Source organism: Chiroxiphia lanceolata, chromosome 23 (assembly GCF_009829145.1).
Source record: "Chiroxiphia lanceolata isolate bChiLan1 chromosome 23, bChiLan1.pri, whole genome shotgun sequence".
NCBI classification, from domain to species: Eukaryota; Metazoa; Chordata; class Aves; order Passeriformes; family Pipridae; genus Chiroxiphia; species Chiroxiphia lanceolata.
In genome coordinates, this window is record NC_045659.1 from 3,949,837 (window position 1) to 3,970,409 (window position 20,573).

Genomic DNA, 20,573 nt, shown 5'->3' on the forward strand with positions numbered 1-20,573 from the left:
TGGGATTGTGCTGGGCAGAGTTGAACTTGCCCTTCATGTTTGGTTTTCCCCACTGTGAGAGAAAGTACCTTTGGCAGGGTGGATTTTTAGTGGGATTTGGCAGACAAATCAAACCCTTCTCTTTCTTGCACTGCAAATTCTAGCAAATCTCTCCCAGTCTGCAGAGAAGTGTCGTGTTTTAACCCTTGCTCAGCAAATTGTGAGGCGGTGGTTGCCACACCAGGGCTGGTTTTACAACAGAACATCTTCCAGGGCATGTTTTTTAATAAAAAAAATACCTTCCCAAGGCCCCCTGCTACTAAAGAGATCAAAGGAAAAGCTTAGCTGAGACAAAGGCATTGAAGACACAGATGCCAAAATGAATATGAACAGAAATTAGCACAGAGAGTGAGGACTACTCTGAAAATAATTCATTTGCCTGACAGAACAAGAGCTGTGCAGTTTCAATCATTATTCCTAAAGCAGTTTTTGGGGAAATATCCTATTGCTTTCTGATTCCTCGTTTCTAACAGGTTCTCTTCAGCTTCCTTTCCTCAGGGAAGGGGTTGTAATTGAAAGAAAGAGGAGGATGAATTAAATAGAACCACTTTGAAAGTGAATTGTAGCTTTTCAGGTTTCCCAGGCTCATACAGACAAGCTGCCCAGGAGATAAAAGCTTTTGCATCTGTGGGAGAGAAACAACTGGCCAGGAGAACCATTTCCAGTGCATTTCAGCCACACTTTCTAAATTAAGTGTCTTAAAGATTCCATTTAGATTCTGTCAGGCAGTTTCTGGGTGTTAATTAAATACTGACTGATTATGGAAAACATATTTATGGGAATACTAGACCTGCTGATGCCTCAAGGAGTGTTTTATAACACATCCGACTTAGAAATAATTTTTCTTACATTGATTTTTCTATACTCTTTTTTCACTCATTTTTTAAGAATATTACCATGAAAATAAATATATTTCTTTCTTTAAAGTTTTCCTGCCATAACTTCTGAATTCTCTCCTTTCTAGTGGATGAGAAGGAGATTGCAGGCAGTAAATCATAGACTCAAGTTAGAAATATTTATCCTATGGAAGTGCAGCCATTGGAATTTAAAAAAGAGACATAGGAACATTTATTTCTCTTTTGATTTGTGGGGCTGGACACACATTTTGCTGTGAACAACCATATTTTGATGGTGAGTGCCAGCAATTTACTAGTTAAAAGCTGCCAGAGGGGATTAGAGATTCAGTGGCTCAAAATACTCACAAAACCTCTTTGTGGCTTCCTCGAAGGAAAAGGTTCACATAAATGCAACAAGTAGGTGTGGAACAATTTCTCCTGAGAGCAGAACTCCTGTGATTGTCACTGAGATGTTGAAAGAGCTGAGGGAAGTGCATTTTCTTTGGGAGGTCTGTGGGCAGAGGGGGAGCCTTGGCACCACTGTGACCTCACTCCATGCGGTGCTGAGTCAGTGCCACAGCTCCTGCTGGAGCACTTTGGGAGCTAATTCAGCCCTGAGGAGTCTGACTAATTAATACCACGTATTAAACCAAACAAAGGGCCTCCAGATGTGACTCTTCCCCCCGGGGAGCCCGACAGAGCACCAGCGTTCTGCTCGGAGCTCCTCAGGCTGAGCTCAGGGACACACTCCAAAAGGACAGGGCTGGCAAACAGGCACGAGGGGAGCTCAGAGAGATCCAGCCCAGCTCCTCCAGCCTGGCACTGGCCCAGGGAAAGCCAGATGAACAAGTTGACTTTGCAAAAAGCGGCGAAGGACAGAGCCAGGTTTAATGTGGCATCAGAGGAAGCGTGACCTGCTCCCCCAGCACAGGGCCCTGAGCAGCTCTGGCCCTGCAGATGGGCTGTGCTGGGTCCAGAGGAGCAGTGCAGCCACCTGAACCACCCAGACAGCCTGATCTGTCATCATTTGCCTTTTATTTAATACACAATAACATTGCCTCTAAGCCTAAATTAATTGCACAGTAGTACATATGAGTCACTTAATTGTAATTGTTATTACCTTAATTTCTACAATTACAGTGGATAAACAACAGTACTTCATTTTCCAGGGGACGTGGCTCCCATTTAGAGCACGTTTGCTTTCTACCTGCCTCATTTCTCACAGCAATTCTCTGGAAAACTTACATCATGTGCATCCCCTTGAGCAGAGGCTTGGAAAACGTGGCAATACATTGTGTTAAGAGCTTCCCCTTCAGCTGTGGCCACCCCCTGGGTGGTACATGGTGACTGATTAGCACCAACCTGCCCTACAAAGTGACAACTTTGACACGCCAACAGCTCTCTCTTGTCTTCCTTTAGTGGCTGCACCCCACAGAGAGGTTTATAAATCCATTGTTCCGTCAGATTTATAGATTTTCCAGACACTGACCTTTTTTTTTTCCACTTTGAATTGTAAACATGCATTTTGTAAATCTCCCAGTGCTGGGTTGGTTGTGGTGGATGGTGGAGCTGTGAGTGGTCTCTCCTCATGGTGGGATGGGACAGAGCCTTTCCAGCCCCAGAGATGCATCCCAGATCTATAAGAGGAGAGTTCGCTGATAAATTTAATTCCTGAGCTCTCCCTTCAAGCTACAATCCCTTTAATTACAGGCCTGTAACATTTTTCAGTCGCTCTCACTTCCCAGCAAATAGTTTGGTTAATAGTAGCTGTATTGATGGAGCCATCCACCAGAGCAGAGAAAGAACCAAAGCCCGTGGATTTAAAATGAATGGAGTGTTTACCTGTACATCATTTTAATGGATGGTGAAATTCATTCTCATGATAGACCCATAAATGTCACTTTCTGTCTGCCACAGCAAAATACTCGTGTAACAAACGGCATGCTGCATTAATACCCAACGAGAGGATGCTCAAAGCAGCTTGACTTGCATTACACACGCTAATAAAGGCTCAACCTGGGGATTTTTATTCGTTCTCTTGGCTCAGGGAGCAGCAGAAACACATGGGTGGAGGTACAGCAACGGGGGAGATGAATGATATGAAATCAAATATAAACCAGTCTGGTTCCCAGAAGTGATATCCCTTTGTTGAGCTCGGGTTTATTCCAGATGCTCTACTAGAAACAATTCTTTTTTTTTTTTTTTCTTTTTTTTTTTTTCACCTGTAGCTCCCTCTTCAATTTATCCACAACCCTCTGGGAGTTTGCTCAGCCTGTGCCTCCAAGAAAACTCGGAGAATGAGCAGTTCCTTCCCTTCATCAGTGGGAAGATCATCACAGCTCTGAAATCCCAGTGTCCAGGGAGGCAAGGAACTCAAAGACTGACACAGGTTTGCATGAAAGAGGAAAGCCAGCCCTTTGTCTCCTGACCTCCTGCTTTGCCCCAGTCTTTCAGGAGAGCAGTGTTGCCTTTGTGCATGTCAGCACAGGCTTTGGACAATATGCAAACAGGAATCATCAAAACACCCTCAGCCTTTTGTTTTCCTGTGTGTCTCTGAGCTTTCTATCCAGGAAAACCTTTTTTCCAGGTTCCCTTCGCTGGATTCCCCTGGATTGTGAAGCACAGACATAAAAGCATCTTTCCCCTCCCAGGCCCAGGGGCTGGGGGGCAGTGGAACAAACAGCATCAGCTCTGTGTCTGTCCCCCTGCCTTTAAAAACCTGCTGTTTGTCTGCCTCACAAATCCATCCTGATGTCTTCAGAGAGGCCTCTGGAATCTCAGAGGGGTGAAACCAGAAGGATTCTTTACGACTAAAACTTATTCTTTAGGAATAACTCAAACCCTCTGCAGTCCCACCAAGACCAAGGCCTTTCTTCACCCCTACATCATCCCCTAGGCTTTAATTAAAAATAAGGCATTTTAAAAGTAGGTTCAAAACATAGAAAAAAGTAACATTTCTCTCCTTCTCTTAAGTTTCCCATGAACAGCTCTTGTCTTGGTATTTTGGATGTACTCACCACTCGCTGGGAAGGGCTGGATGCTTCCTGAGCCACAGACAGTCCCATCACCTCTTTGTGGCTCAGGCTCAGCCTAAGACAGAAGTCCTGGGACATTTTTCTTGAATCAGCCCTTTATCTCCCAGGAAAGGTTTTAATTAAAGGCACCTACCCAAAGGGAACATCCCCTGTGTGCCATCCAGCCTTTCCCTGGCAAGGCAGGTGATAAACTGGGAATGGGGATGCATGAGAAATCCCTAATCGTGGGTGCTCAAAGGGCAGTGCTCTCCTGGTCCTCAGGAACGGGATCAGAGCCTGGGGGAAGTTTAACAGGACCTGAGTGGAATCATTTAATTCATAGGAAGCTTCCCCCTCCCAGCCACTGCCAATTTTCTGTCATGCCTTTGGTTTCATCTTTATTCCCTCTGGCTTTTTTCCAGCTCCCCTGTTACCTAAACTTTGAAAGGGGAGGCCTCCTGATTTAAAAAAAAAAAAATGCTGCAGCTCAGTTTCCAAGACCTGCTCAGCTCTTTCAGTCAATTTAAATATTTAACGGAGCCTGGATGGACTATTTGCTAATTACAGTTTTCTGTGTTAGAGAAATGTTCCTTAATTTGCATCTCCCAATATAAATATCCCCTGGATACCAGAGCTTAAAGCTCCAAACCCTTTCACAAGGAGAAGCTGTTAGGGACAGAGCTTGTGTGATGCAGAGTAGGATTCCCCTGCCTGCCAATTCCCACCATCAATGGCCCTTTTCCTCAGCCTTGGCTCAGATGGCCCCCAAGCATCCAAAAAAGCAGTGTTTGCATGGAGCCATATCTCAGGTCTCCATCAGAGAGAGCATCAGTAATCTCCTGAGCACTGTCATTGTATCAGGCCTCAGTGGAGATGTGATCTGAGACATTCATCTGCTCCTGTTTTCTCTTGCTGAGCTGTTGTATGAATATATTTAAGGCAAATACCCTTGCTCCACTCTGACGGCCTTTCCAGCTTTCTGTGTGAGGAGAGTGGTAATTCCACAGTGATATTTCAAGAAATATCACTGCCTCTCTGTATTTAAGATCTTTGAATTGTGAAGAGAAAGGGAAAGTATAATCTTCTTACATTATCATTAAAGGCATCAACTAATCCTACTGCAAAAGGTGTGATTTGCTGATGGGAAGGGAAACATTGCTGCTGCCTGGGAGTGCACCTGGCCAGCTAATGAACACTCCTCCCAGTTCCTCAAGAGCTTATCTGGCTCTGAGAAATTCCACATCCCTGCCTGGTTAGTGCAGAATCCCCACCCGGCAAACATTCTGTCCCTTTCTATAAATATTTTCTTTTCCGCTGCTTTGTAAATTCAGGGCATTTAAAACCAACAAACCAACGGTGCTGGGGTATAAACCTGCTGCAGAGCAGGCAAGGGGTGGCACAGTCAGGTGGGGATCATCAAACCATGAGGAGGAATCACAGGCAGGTTTTCATCCTGCTGCTACCTCGGGCAAATCACTGCCCCACAGGGAAAATAAATATCAGCTGTCCAGCTTTGTCTCCCTCCTGTTAAAAGCAGAGAGAGAAGATCTGGGAGGAAGCTTTTAGGTGTTTAGCTGTGCAACAGTGATGTCTGTCTCCCTGTTTTCCATGGCAGGATGAGGGAAAGCCTGGCTGGTGCTTCCAGAGGGTGAGACACGAGGTGGGACTGAGCTGTGCCAGCTCCCCAGAGGGGGAAAGGGATGTGAGCAAGCTTAGGGAGCTTCTGGACATGGGGATTTATGGTGCAAAGAGCTGCAAGTTTGCTTATTTCCCCCTCCTTCATAAGTCTTGCTGCTCTTACAGGTGCAGATTGGTTAAATCCACCTTCTCCTGTGTGTTTCCAACATCCCATCTACAGACACAGTAAATTGGTTCTGCTGATAACACGTGGAGCTTCCCTTTCCTTGTGTCCCAGAGCTTCCTACAGCAATCAGCCATTCCCTCAAGCACTTGATCCTGCAGTGGCTCCACGCTTTGGAGAGGAAAAAACTGAGCCAAAATGTTGTGGGATGGCTAAAACCATGGTATTAATAGAAACAGAGTTCCAGGTTTGGTGCAGACTGTGGGAGTTAAACCTGGGAATGCCTGTGGAGCTGAGTGGGCTGGGGACAATAACAGGATTTAGTTCCAGGGAAAGCTTTCACAGGTAGAAGATTTATACAACATGAACCCAAAGGGGTTGTTTCTTAGAAGTCTGGAGGAGTTGAAAGCTCTAATATGTGTATAAGAAATATTACGTGAGGAAGCCTGAGGCTGATAGGGAGCAGCAGTTCTGTGACAGGAGCAGGAATTGTCCTGGACACGTGGATTGACCATCACCAGGAGCAGAGATAGAACCAGCTTCTGCTCCTGCTGTCAGCAGACAGGAGTTTTGCAGCCAGCTGGCAGCACAGGGTAAGTCTCTTATTTTCCCATTTATTTATTCAATGTTTTGCAGTGCGTCTCAGTGATTGCAGCACTATTGGAAAATGAGCAAAATTATTTTGGATTTCCCATTCCTTATCTATCTCTCTTTTTTTTTTTTCCCCTCCCCCTTAATGACTTGCTTTTAGTTAATGAAACATCCTGTTTCTTAGGAAAGGAAAGAATAGACTGTGATTTCCAGCCAAATGTGTGTGTGTGTCTGCCAGTGCCTGTCAGCATAATGTTAAAGTTTGTGTGGGATCTGGGTGCAGGAGGCTGATTGCAGGATCAGGACCTGAGATTTCACTTGTCTGGCTTTTTGTGCGTGACCTGGAATTCAAATTTAGCTCTTATTTGTTGATATAACCCACGTGAAAGTGTCAATTACCATCAGTAATCCGGGTGGACATTCCAGGAACTGAACTACAGAGAGGAAATCAAACTATCTGAGCTCGGACTCCACACCTCCACCTTCTGTTGGGTTGGACACAGATGATTTGTATAACCCTGCTTGAAAAGTGGGTAACAGTTGTGCCTTAGAAATCACCCTTTGTTATTTTTTTTGTGGGTTTCTTGGAAGCTTTTTTTATCCCTTACATGGGGAGAAAAAGGAGAAGGATGGCTTTGAATAGCAGCTGTGCCTTGGAAACATTTTTAATATCCCTTTAAATATAAGTTACAGCACATTTCTAGACAGTATGAGCTGCTATTATATTAAAAATGTAGTGGTGGTGTTTTGTGAAGGGGAAACATTTTTAATGCCAAAGTAGTGCTATTTTAAAATGAGTTGCTTTTATGAAATGGATGAGGTGGTTTTATTAAAAAAAAAAAAAGACCATTTGGGAAGGAAAACTGTGGCTGTATTTTTGTCCTGCAGTGTAAGGCAAAGCTGCACTTTCCCCCCCCCACACCCTTTTATGAAGAGCAGGGGCTTGGCTTTGATATTTTAGATTTTCTGTGGAGGCAGTTTAGGCTCTGTCTGCACACAAAATGCTTTGCACTTTTACCCCAAAGGGTTTGGCATTAGCAGCTGTTGGAGGTGTTCCTTTGGCCCAAATACTGACTGACCTTGTGGAAAACTGCTCGTTGGTAGAGTTTGCATTTAGAATAGTCATAAATTCTTCCCCTTCTGCTGTGTAGAAATTGCTGTGATAGCAATTTTGGCCACAGCCTCATCCTTCCTGCCAAAGGTGTACCTGAGGAGGGGGCAGCAGCAGCAGCCCCTGTGCCAGCTCAGAGCATCTCCACCAGAGGGTTGGCAACAGAAATCCTGGATAATTTGGTTAAGTGGCAAGAGAAGGCAAACTCATCATAATAAGGAACCCAAAACCAACAACCACCCCAAAACCAACAAATAACAGCTGCTTTTTTTTTTTTTGCAAGGGCCAATTTTCTTTCTCATAAGAGAGAGAGCAATGATGGGTGTCTCTGAGTGTGCTGCAGCTGCAGCAGCTCCCCCAGAACAGCTCCCAGAACAATGGGAGGGATTGTGCCTGCAGAACCAAAGGGATGCAGGGTCATAAACACCCCATAATAATCACTTACCTTTACATTTATGCTTATGGAGTGTTTGGGGATATTCTATTGTATTTGTGCACTCTGAGAGGCAGGGTTAGCCCTGTTCTAACAGAAGTTAGGACAATGCACTCTGCTTCTCTCCTGTTCCCTGAGAGCACCCCACACCCCCAGGGACTCCAGCAGAACTGTGATCCACAGCCCTGGCTTCTCATCCATATCACCTGTGCAGTTTGTTTCCTCATTAAAAGCTCCTGTTCCTGGAATTGCACCGTTTTCCATCCCATGATTTGTTTCTCAGTGTGCTGCTTTCTCTCCCCCCACTCCTTGTCTTCCGTGTAGTGAGTGTCAGTTCTCTGTGAGGGAAGAACCCTCCAAAGATCAAAAGAAAGTTAAATGCCAGGAAAATACTTTTTTTGAGTGCACTTTATTGCCTGAAGTTGGGCATAGCAATAGCTGTGTGGTTGTTGCTGCACAGAAATTTGAGGCTGATCTGTGCTTGCTCAGAATGATCTTGAAGACAGGCTGTGGGTGGCACAGGACCAAAGTCAGACTTAAACTTTGTTTTCAGAGGTGAAATTGCTCCTTTCCTAAATTACTGTCTTGGCTCATCTTAGGCTATGAGTGACTTAGTGCATGTCCTAGAGGGATGTTGCCAGAGTGGTAATGCTTTGGCAGTCCTACCACTGACCTCAGGTGTTGATTCCATGGCTCTGTCATTCATCCCTGGAAATGTGGGTTAGTGAGTAAGAGAGAAAGGAATCTTCAGTCCTGTCATCCAGCAATGTAGGAACTGAGACTCCCTGATCACCTCAGCTTGAAATCAAGAACAGGAATGGTTCTGTAGATGAGCTGCTTGCAGACAGAGTGTGCTTCGGGTTAAGTTCCTATAATTGCTGGAGTTGAAAGGCAAAGGGGAGAAAACTCAGTGGTGTTTGTTTTGTCTTTAATCATGCCTGTACAAAGGCAGCTCTCTGACTCCCTGGGGTTTAGCTGGGTGGTTTTGCATATCTGAGAGAGGCAGCGTTGGCTTCCCCCTTCCCTCTCCGTTATTTATCTATTCCTTTGTGTCAGGTCCAGCCTGAGTCGTGAGAGTTCTCTGGGCTGTGGTGATAATTATATTTATTCCTCTGAGATGGTTTTCCTTGGGTTTGCAAACAAGACAGAGCCTCTGAGATCCCGCTGTCTTTGGCCCTCTGAGCTTTTGAACCATTTGCAAACCAATTTCTCCAGCGTGTGTCAGTCTCCAAGACAACTCAACGAGGATGTTATTTTTGTGTCCCAAAGGGCCTGGCAGAATCCTGTATTTCTGTACGTTTTGTAAACATAGATGGGAGAGAAAAGGATGTTAATCCCAGTACTGGGGGTTGCAGTGTAAGGTCACCCTTGTAAGAAACCAGGACCTGTGTGGGAGACACTGGAACTGTCCCAGGAAGAGGAAAAGCTCTGTGAGCTCACTAGAAAACAGGGCCTAAAATCCATCTATTTCCATAAGGAATTCAGAGTTCTGTGGCTCCACTGCTCACAGAGTGACCTGAGTGTTAAACCTCATATATTCAGCTGATATTTTTCCATGGTGTTCACTGTCTCAGCAATCTGACTGACATCCAGCACAGGATTTGTTTCCCCTTTCCCCAGCGAGGACTGGAAGCAGGATGAATTTTGCTGTGTTTCAGGCAGCAAAGGCAACACACCTTGGACCTGGCATTTTGGGAAGTGCAGCAGAACAGCCTGATTCCCTTCCCTTCCTAGAGACAGAGATGCTTTTTGGCTGCATGATTCAAGTTAAGTTAATGATTTAGTCTCTCTTCCATCCAGATGAGCTGCTACATTTTACCCTCCGGGGCTGGCACGGATGACCTCATGTCTGGAAGAGCACAGTGCACCCTGTCCTCTGCTTCCAGCAGGAACAAATGCACTTTTGGGATGTTTTGAGATTTGATATTCAGTGCTGCTCTGTACTGAGCATCTTCACTCAAGACAAAGATGTGCAAATCCTTCTGTGTCCAGTTTTCAAGTGACCAGGAGAGTCCCAGTTTCCTGCTCGGGGAAAAAGGTGGGCTCTGGGTAAAGAAGAGTTATATTTAAATACTTTGTTCCTTTTAAACGTGCATCTAAACCAATGAAACACCTCTCTGAAAAACGCTGGAAGATCCTTTAATCAGCTATTTTCCTTCACCACACTTGAGTACCCTCTGAGGGGAGACAAAAGGCCTCTTTGGTGAGAACTGGGAAGGGACCTGCACCCTCCATCCCCCCCCCAGCCTTGCAACACAAGGACAGCCATTGCTCTTCTCTGTCAAAAGCTCTAATTCCTAATTTAGGAGGCAATTCTAGTGCAAATTAGTGCGCCTTGCAGATAGAATTAGAGCCTGTGTGATGATTTGGAAAATACAATCAATTTACTCCAATTGTTTGTACATGTCAGATCTCTGCAATAATGAAGAATTTACTCCTTGTGCATGAATACAAACAATGAGCTATTAGCCATGGAGTGGGAGACAGCCTGTCAGGAACTGCAATCCCGGGAATGCCACGTGTTCCACTGGAACCTTTGGGGAGGATGTGCCCAGGTGTGTGAGGGTGTGCCCAGGTCAAGGATGTGCCACAGGTTTCCTGCTCCAAACCCTGCCACGTGCAAGGCTGCAGGTATGAGGTGTTGAGCCTGTGAGGAGGGTGACTCCTCCTAATTAGGGGTGGGAAGCCATTCCCCTGGCCAGAATTATCTGGGAGAAGAGCTCTCAGTCTCCTCCCCCTCAATCTTCCCTGCCACAGCAGGGGAAGGTAATCTGGTGGTGGGGTCTGGGTGGCACTGCCTCTGCAAGGGGGCTCATGTTCTACCCCTGAGTGTGGCTGGAGTGGCCTTGTGCCCCAGCCTGTGGGTTTTCCCACAGCTCCTGGGCTCCCCAAAGTCTTGCTCTGCCTCTGGAGCTTGTAAAAATTGCATCTTTTGAGACATCCCATCTGGGACTTTGCCGATGCCAGCGTTGTGAACAGTGGAGGGGTGATTTCTCTGCTGCAGTAATGTGTTTTTTTGAGGAAAACTGGATCTTCAGCTGGTTCAGAGAGCTTTGGACCTGCTTCTCAGCATGGTGATCCACAGCAGCAGAGAGTGTCTCCGGTGCTCCTGCCTCTTTTAGAGCTCCTCCAGACTATCCCTCTGTTCCACATCCAGCCAGGGCTCATCAGAGGGTACTTGGAGAGTGATTGTTGATCTAATTCCCAATTTCTGGTCTTTTCATGGTCTGATCTAAACAGCTTTTTAGAAAGCAAACAATATGCATATTTCATGGAATTCGGTTCAATATCTGTTTAATTGTGAACGCCCTCCCTGGGCTGTGAGATGCTGCTTCAGTGAATCATTTGAGCTGACAAACAGGGAAACTGGTAATGAATTCCTGAGCCTTCTTCAATCTCCTGCTCCTCTCCTTCTTCTCTCAGAAAACAGCTCTTTTGCCTGTGTCTGGGAGCAAAAGTTTGACAGCCAGACCATTTTATTCCTTCCCAGCAGAGTTTCAGGTCTGATTTCTGGCTTTGGGCAGTTCCTAGAGGAAGGCCATTCCCAGGGAAAGGCTCCCTTTAATCCCCAAGATGCCTGCTGGAAAAAGGGACTGCTTTAGCAAGGGCCTGTGCTGGCTGCTGGGGCTGGAAACCAGGATGCAGGGGTGGCCTCTGTGCTGAATCCAGGTAGGAAATCCTCGTGGCTGTAAATTCCTCAGGCATGCAGATGTTTAAAGCATATGTATCCTATCACTGGGGCCAGCCTTAATGCTGTGGGAAATGTATGAGATGGTAAAACCTACATTATCTGGGATTTAGGATGTTTGCTTTGCAGAACAAGGGATTAGAGAATAGAAAGCTGAAATGACCATCTGTCTGCAGAAAAAGGATCCCGTGAATTCAAATTTCCACAGTCATTTCCCCTAATCTGCTTGACTTCATTTGATATCTTCTATCAGAGCTGATGTCCTGGTGCCCCAAACAGGAACAGAGTTCATTTCCCACACGTGGGAGTTTTCTCCTACTTAAGTTTTTCTAGAAGGAGTTGTGGGGTGTCTGTAGAACCCATTTCTTTATCTGTCCCTCATTGTTCCCCTACATAATCTTAGTGCTTCCAGCACACTCTGAGAGCTGGGTTTGTATTGCAAATACATCCAGTGTTGAAATGCAGTTTTCTCTGGGGTGGAGTGACTCACACTGTTGAACCCTGTCACTGCACAGCAGTTTAGTCAGCAATACTGGGTGGTTTTTGTACCAGCATTGTCAATTTGTGCCATGTGGTTGTGAATTTAATGGCATTTGATGTTTCCCTGTTCCTGGAAGTGTGCAGGAAGTGCTTGTTTTTAAATAAGCTTCTAGGGCTTGTGGCTATAGAGAAGAAATCTGGAAGTGGGCTAAAAGCGTAGCCTCTGGACCCACAACTCAGAAAGCTTAAAGCCCCCGAGCTTATTAATTTTAAATCTCATTAATTTTAAGAGCAAACTACATTTCCCTTAAAATAGCAGAGTCATAATACCTGCAAAGAGCCAGCAGATCCTCAATTCTGTGAGGTGCAGAAGCCTCTGCTCTCCTACCATATCTGATACAGAGATGCTCAGGGCCTGGGTGAAGCAAAGTTCTTTGGTTTTAAACCTTTCCTCGCTCCCACTCTTGGTGAATTTAGTTCTGAAGGCAGAGATTCTGCCTGGGGGAGCTTGATTCAGGGTGTCTTCAGCAAGACCAAGAGGTCTTTAGAGTGAAACATCAAATAGATTGGGGTTCTCCCCCCTGTGCAGGCTCTCTTGCAGCAGAGAAGCTTGAGAATTTTTTAATTTTTGTTGTTGTTGTTGTTGTTTTGCTAGACAGGACGTTCTCCCTGCTCTTCTCCTCTCCTTTTTTTTTAGCGTTGCCTTGTTTACAGCAAGGTGAGCCGTATTTACAGTGCCGGGGAATTTGTCAGGAGCCGCATTCTGCTCGTCATCTGTTCCTTCCCCATTTCGGGAGGCAATTAGCAGGCGGAGCATGTGAGTAACAAACTGTGCTGGAAGGGGCTGCTCACCCAACTGTGCCGAGCAGGAACGGCTGCCAGCCCTGACACGGGGCACAGCCTGCAGGCAGAGCTGCCAGGGCAGCAGGGCACAGGGGAGACCCACGGCTGGGCTTCGGGGTGCCTGGGGAGACTGGCTGGGGGCAAAGCTTGGCTGTAAGAGCTTGGTCCTTCCTTTTTCAGTGCGAGCTGATGAGCTGTGAATGCAGGCTTTTAGCGAGCAATAAACTTTTGTGCTGACTTCTGCTATTTCTGGTGCAGCCCGGGCTGAGATAACGCGCGTGTGACTGGGGTTTGAGCTAAAAGTTGTAGGGAGGAGTGTTTCATAGACATTTTTAAAAAAAAAAAAAAGTCGTCTCCCAAGTCTAAGTTAATATTTTACTTCATTTGCATGGGATGTTTCACTGCCCTTGGAGCACTGCACTGAGTTTGGATGCTGGATTCAATCAGGGAAGGGTGAAGCAGAGGGATTTTAGTCTGCTTTAAGTGCAAATGTCTGTGCAAACTTAAGTGTGGAGCTGCTCCATTATTCATATAGGAGGTGTCTTGCTCTAAGGATGGATTTGGTGTCTCCAAAACTCAGCCTTTCCTTTACCCATGTTCCAAACCAGAAGATGCTGTCTGACCCCCAGGGTGAGGGACCAGAAGGAAAGGAGATTAGAGAGGAAGAGCATCCTCCTATCCCAGGCTTTCAGATCCTTCCTTCCTTCACTCACGGGTTTATTGTGGTGCCCTTCCATTGAGCAGCTTGCCTGAAAGGCAGGCCCACTTCCCCAAGCTTTGCATCCAGCCAGCTGCCTATAAAATAATAATCAGAGCATTTAGAATGTGAAACCCGTGAGTGTGGCCCGGGGGCAGACGGGTCCCTGAAAGGGAGAGTTGGGAGTGTTTGCTCAGAGCAGGGAGGCAGCAGAGGATGGAGCTGAGCACAGGAGACAGCCCCTGAGCCTGATGCTTCCTGACGGGCCCTGGCTGCTCCCTCCATCAGCTGGTGCCTGTGGGAATCCATCAGGAATCCCACCACAAGGTGAGGGAAGGTTTTGCTGTGAACAGCCAGGGCAAAAAGTGCACTGTGAGTGTGCACCTTCGTGGGCAGACACAGAGCTTGGTCCCGGCTATGGACTGAAGAGCAGCATTCCCTGGAGTGGCTGTGGACAGAATTGCCCTTTGGTTAATCCAGATGTGTTTATGGAAGCAGATTCCCTCGTGGGAATGGTGCTGTGCATCACACAGATGAGAAACAACAATCTTTTCCAAATGGAACACGCACTCGCTCCTTCCATCGCAAGGGAAAAATGTTATTCCTGTCTTGCGTGTTTTGTTTCTCAGCTGCTGGTGGTGGATGCTCTCATGCATCAGAACTGATCAGGGCAATATTTAATTTACCTGAGCAGACACGAGCTGCTGAACTGTCTCAAGCAGCAAAACCACAGCATGGTGTCTCAGTGCTGCAGCTTGGCCTGGAGGGAAGAGCCGTGACCAACCAAGCCCCGAGCCCTGCTGATTTGATTCCCTGTCTTATGCTGGCATTGAACAGCTGCATTTCTTGGAGCAGAGAGGGGAGGAGAAACTGGGTCAGCATCGAACTCACAGCATTAAACTGGGTATTTGCAGGTTTATTTAGTTCTAGGCACACTTTGGGCCAGTTTGAGAACATCCTCTGTGCAAGTGCAGCCCTCATGCCCGAGCAAGAGTTGGGATCCCACTCCTGCCTCTGCCTGTGAGAGAAGCTCTGCAGCAGCTGGGCAAAAGGGCTTTGAGATTCAGCAACAAAGGGGTTATTTACAAGTGAAATGTTTGTTGATTTTATGGTAGTGTGTTCCTCTGAGATGACGGGCTCAGCTCCCTGGCTGGCTGTGAATGCCCTGCACAGCCCTCACGTCCACGGGCACCAGGGACAGAAACTCTGGACGTGCTGGAGCAGCCCAAGAGAAGAGCAAATCTCCCTTCCCTGCAGGAAGAGGGCACGTTGGTGTGTCTGTGCCTGAGTCCAAATGCTGAGCCTTTTCCTGCCTGTGTGTATGTCATCAGGGTACGTGGTGAATAACATTGCTCTGAGTGTCCCTGCAGTCCTTGGGGTTGCAGTCAGGCTTTGGGATGTTTCATTCCTGCAAGGACTTGGGCAGTCCCTCAGCTGGAGTGTGGTCTGTTCACGGATGGAGCAGGACATGAGCTCACTTTTGGCTGCTCTGCTTTAGGAGATTTGTCTCTCTACTAAATGAGTAGCTGGGAGACAGGAAAGGAAGGAGGAAAGGAGTGTCAATACTTAGAAAATCACAGAATAGTTTGGGTTGGAAGGCACCTTAAAGATCATCTCGTTCCACACCCTGCCATGGGCAGGGGCACCTTCCACTAGACCAGGTTGCTCAAAGTCCTGTCCAGCCTGGCCTTGGACACTTCCAGGGTTGGGACATCCACAACAACTTAGCAAATGTTGCATTTCTGTGTATGAAAAGGCTGTTTGGTAAGCTGGGAGCCATTTAAACAGCATTCTTAATACAGTGCAGTCTCAGAAAGGCCAGCCATGGATTTGCAGTACCTGAGATGGATGAGATGACTCCTCTGCTTCCACCAGAAACAATTTATTTGCAGGGTGAGGCTGTCAGACCTGCATGAGCTGGCAGGTCTGCAGGATAAGCTTTTGTTTGGTTTGTGTTTCCAGCTTCTTCAGCCAAAGCAGCCCTGCTTGAGCCCTGGCTTTGTTCTGAGAAGAATTAGATGGTCAAAAGGAGACCCTGTTCTCACCTGCCAGCTCATCCTGCCTGGTGCTGCATGTGTTTGGCAGTGTGGGATGGCCTGGAGCAGGAAGGAGAGCTGCAAAGGTGGTGTTGCTCGTACCTCCACAGAGAATCAAAGCCTGATTTTTCTCTTTAGCTGGGAATTAGTTTGGGGAATGACTCACTCTGCTGTAGAAGTAGCCAATGCTGCCTGCAGAATTATCCTGGCCACTGCAGCTTGGACTCCCCACTCACACTGTGCCAGTTATTCTTGGCCATATTTAAAATGTGTGATTGTAGTTGCTGCTACTTTGCTGCTTGCTAAGCTAACGAGGTGATCAACAAGAGAGATGGGAGAAATTGGAAAAAGTCAAAAATCTTTCATGGCATGGCCAGAATGCCAGAGCTCAACCTGGTCTAGCTTGTGGCATCCTTTTTTTACCAGGAGAGATCAAATACCATGAGCTTTGTATCTGCTGTCTGTAGCAGATTAATGTTTCTGTTCCACTGGAGCCTATGGCTCAGAAATAATGACCTGGTGAGAGACACATCAAAATAGTCCGTGGAAAGGTCATGCTAACAATTACAGGAGAGTAATAAAAGCAATTAAGTATTCACAGCAGCTTATTCCTTTGTAAGGGTGGAGATCTCCCATTTCAGAGAGGAGCAGAGGTCATGCTGTGGAAAGGTGATGAGCATATTTGATGTGGCAGGTGATGGATTCCCTCACTTGAGCAGGGTGAGTGTCCTTCTCAGATATGTTCAGGGTGCTGTAGGAGCAGGATCAGCACAGATTATGAAGAAGCCTTCCCTTACACCTGCTCTGAAGGCTGTGAGGCAAGAAGTTGCTGGAATTCCTTGTGCTGTGGAGGGGCAGGGAGCAAACCACAGAGGTGGTACCAGTCCTTTAGAGAGTGAGAGCAGCAGCAGGGTCCTGGAACTTCCAGCATCCTAAGTGGGAAGATGCACATCCTTTGTGGCTTCAACACCACATTATTTTGCCACTGTGATGCCTCTCCATCCCCGGGCTGAAGAGATTCCTCCCACCAGAGGCTTTATCTGCCGCGCTGCAGGCTCGTTCCTTCGGCTCTGCCAAAGGGGTTGTAGCTGCATCCTCTGCTATGCAAAGGCAATGTTTTGCTGCCAAGGTGATGGTGTAACTGAGATTGAAGGCCTGTGTGTGTGCAAAACCCTGCAGTGTTTGAAATGGAAGTAGGAACAGTCATCCTCAATCTGCTCCTTTGTATGATTCACAAGGGGACTTTGCGCCTCGAAAAGAAAACGCGAATCCTGTGCCAAAGGTAAATGTTGCAGCACTTCAGGGTGCAGTGAGAGTGATTTCGGTGCAGGATTGGTCCCTAAGCGTTGGGTGAGTGTGTGTGCACAGCCCATCCCTTTTATCAGTGACAACACCGGTGCTGCTGGAATGGGTGAGGGAGCAGCTCAGCTTTAAGTGCCTCGCACATTTGGAGTCAGCGGCAGAGCGGGAAATAGGACCCCGGTGCCTTGGCTCTCAATCCTCTGCTAATCACAGCTCCGGAGCTGAATGAAAGCTCTCTCCAATCTTCTCCTGCTGCTGCCCGGGGCTGAGAGGCACACCTTGGGATGGAGATAGGGATGGAGGGCTGTCAGTGCTGTCTGGTGCTGCTCCTCCGGGATGCCGGGAGGATCCGGCTGCTCTGGCTGCGCTGCAGGGGCCGAGTTACACTCCCTGCTATTAACCCCGGGCTGCTTTGTTTGCTCCTCTGATTCTCTCCCTTTGTGTTGTCGCCGGTGGTGGGTTTTTTGTTTAGCAGCAATTTCGCCTTTGTTGCCAAAGCTGCAAGTGGGGCTGGGCGAGGGGAAGTGTAATTAAAGTTTGCTCAGACAAAGGCGTTCGGTGACGAGATGCAGTGTTGCTGAATCCACAAGGGGCACAATTAACTGATAAGAGTAAACTAATTGTTATTCATATTAAATTAGGGCACAGGTGATTTGGAAAATCTATAGACACTCCCATATGCTTTGCAACTTTGCATTGCAGATTATGGTTTTATAAGGCCCTTCTGGGATTCGGATTATAGAGGCAAAGTGTGGAGCTGTATCTAAACTGAACATACTCCTTCCTGATTAACTACATGATAAAAACATAAATGTGCACATCAGAGGATTTATCACTGTTTGCATACTAATTTTTCTTTTCCAGGCACGAACACAGCAGTTTTTTTTTATAGATCCAAGTGGTTCTGTTTGGTGGCAGCTGGGCAAACCCAGACAAGGTGACGTGATTCCCACGTTGTCACGTAAGAGTTTGGAGATGGAGGTTAATAGCAGGGAATGGGGACATGGCAGGGACATGACTTCCACAGGAGTGGCAGGAGCTGCTGAGATATTTGCTGCTGGTTTTTTTTTGTCATGGTCTGTGGACATTTGCAGGCAAGAGGCAGCAGGGCTTTGCTCGCCCCAGCAGGGTGAGGTGAGGCTTCAAAGAGGTGTAATTTGCCTGCACACTGCATGGGAATGCCAGGCTGCTGGAGCTTTTGGAGCAAGTCTGCATCAGGCTCTGTTGGTTTAAAACGTCTCTGAAATGAATATTTATAAACGGGACACGAAAAAAGAATCTAAATTGCTTGTGTGATCTTGGGACGTGAGATATTATGATTATTTATGCGCTTCTATGTCTCGCTTTATCAGTTCATTGTGTTGCAATCCCAGAGTGTCACAAGCTGCTCTTGAAGAGGGTTCTCTCTCAGAAAGAGCCAAAGCTGCCTGGAGAAGCAGTGGTAGAAAATGTGGGGACAACAGGGCAGGAAATGGGGCAGAGCACTTACCAACAGCACAGCTGAAGTATTAAGGCAGAGAGATGCAGGCTTGGACTGGCTGCTCAGTCTCCTGACCCCTAAAAACAACGGGCCTGTGACTTTTTGTCACGTGGAAATCCCCATTTGGGGTTGTCTCACCGCACCCAGAGACCCAGCAATAACTCCAGCAGTGTGTGCCTGTGTTTGCTTCCTCTCCTCTCTTCTGGTGTCAAGCTGTGGCGTCCAGAGCAGAGACAAGAGTTCCTGACCTGTGTGATGGGTGTGCAGAGGGTTTGGACACAGAGCTTAATTACGAAGCCCTGTGGAGGGAGCTGGATCCCTGGGTATGTTTGTTTGCTAAGAGGGTGCTTCCCAATAAATTAAAATCCCTTGGAGAACAGTTTGCACGCGTGTGATTTAGCACCGTCTGGGTTGTGCTGGTCTCTGAACAATCTCTGCCTTGGATCCCAGCCAGGGTAACGATCAGGGAAAGGCTGTAGCTGGACAAAAGAGTCTGGGGGTTATTGAATCACTCCTGCCAGCTCCCAGCAATGTGTTAAACCGTTTCCTTTTAGATGTTCCCCTGAGTTTGGCTCACCTACGATGGGTCTTTAGCCCATGAAGAGTTTTTCTCAAGATGTTAAGGAGCACCACCGTCCATGGGGAGCTCCGTGCAGAGTGTGGCTCTGAACTGATGCAGGCTCAGCCTCTCAGCAGTGCAGAGCAGAGGGAGCTTGCCTTAGGCTGAGGTGTCCTTACTGGAGGAAATCCCAGCGGGAAAATGCCAGGCTAGGGCTTAACTGAGGGGGAGAGCACCACCTGCTGATGCAGCACCATGGAGACCTCCTCTGCTCTGACCTACTCCTAAATATATTGTGCAATATCTGTGCACGCACCCACAGATCAGGGGGGATAAATGCCCTCCCTGCACTTCCACAGAGCCTTGACTGCTGCCAGGGAAGAAAGTGTCTCCCTATCTTGGCTTCAAAGTGAAAAGGAAAACCTGTTGACTTCCTTGGCCCTTGGTGAACAGTAACCAGAGTAGCAGGTGCTGGTCCTGCTTGCTGGAGGATCTTTTTGCCCAGTATTGTACATGTCAACCACGGCAGGAGCAAGGATCTGTTCCAAAGCGTGGGATAGACTGTGGTGCTTAAGGGGATCACCATAAATAGGTCCAGGGGGTTGGCTGAATGGAGAGTTAACACAATTTGTAAGTTTGATTTCTGGGTATGAGCAGCTACTGCAGGAAGAAGGGGAATGGTCTTAGTTTGACAAAGTGACCAGACTTTGACTTTTTTTTTTTCTCCACAGCCTCCAGTCCCTCTCACCTGCATGACAAGGTGGGTGGGACCATCAAAAGAGGTTCTCCCTGCCCGGTGTCAGGGTTGGATGTGAGGTGTAATTTCAACAACTGGCCCATCTCCATTCCTCATCCCATTTCTGTAGGGAGTCGTATCTCAAGCCTGGCACCACGAGGTGGTAACAATCTGGAGCCCAGCCTAGAGCTGAGGAAACTCTGGGAAAGCCTGAGGTGAGGCAGTTCCCATGCTCAGGCTGCCTGAGGCTGGAAAACAAGACAGCCCTGGAAGAGCTGGTGGAGCTGCGACTGGGGCAGCAGGAGGGGCTGGCAGCCAGGTTAGATGGAAACGTGGATCTCGGCAGCCCCGGGGCTGCTCCCAGCAGCCCAGCACCGCGTTTGTGTGAAATGGATCCTGCTATTTGCCGAGGATTTGCCCTCGTGCTCCTCCCTTTGCCCCGCACAGCCCCGGCTAATGAAGTGGTTGTTCATCCGGAGAGAGGCATCCGCTCGTGTCTGTGCCTGGCTGCAGCAGGAGCCTCCTGACAGAGCCAGATGGCGAGCGCCGGGAAGAGGGGGAATGGGAGCTGCAGCTCTGCTTCCTCCCGGGAAAAATGCCCGGTGGGAGCGTGTCTGCCCCGGCTCTGCTGCTGCCGCGGAGCCGGGGCGGGGGGGATGGAGCGGGACGGGGGGGATGGATTGGGATGGAGCGGGGTCAGGCCGGGGCAGGAGGAGCCGGGTCAGGCTGCGAGCACCCAGTTTAGGTTTTCACGTGCCTCCAGCCCCGCGGTTACAAACCTTACATAAACCCAGCCGGGAGCACAGCGTTAATATTTTAAAAAAATGACATTTAAGGTATTGGATCTATGCTGTGTGCTCTCCAGGAGAGTGTCTCTGTGTTTGTCTGTGCGTGCACACGCTCCGGGCTTTGTTTTCCTTTTATAGT

At 47.7% G+C, this 20,573-nt stretch overlaps 1 protein-coding gene across 1 annotated transcript in view; it reads left to right on the top strand.

Moving 5' to 3' along the window:
- Positions 1–6,246: 6,246 nt before the first annotated feature.
- B3GAT1 (beta-1,3-glucuronyltransferase 1) overlaps positions 6,247–20,573 on the top strand; it is a 54,088-nt gene continuing 39,761 nt past the window's right edge. Inside the window, exon 1 of the mRNA XM_032709440.1 lies at positions 6,247–6,283. The gene's annotated coding sequence lies outside the window, so the exon portion shown is untranslated. The remainder of the gene's footprint in view (positions 6,284–20,573) is intronic.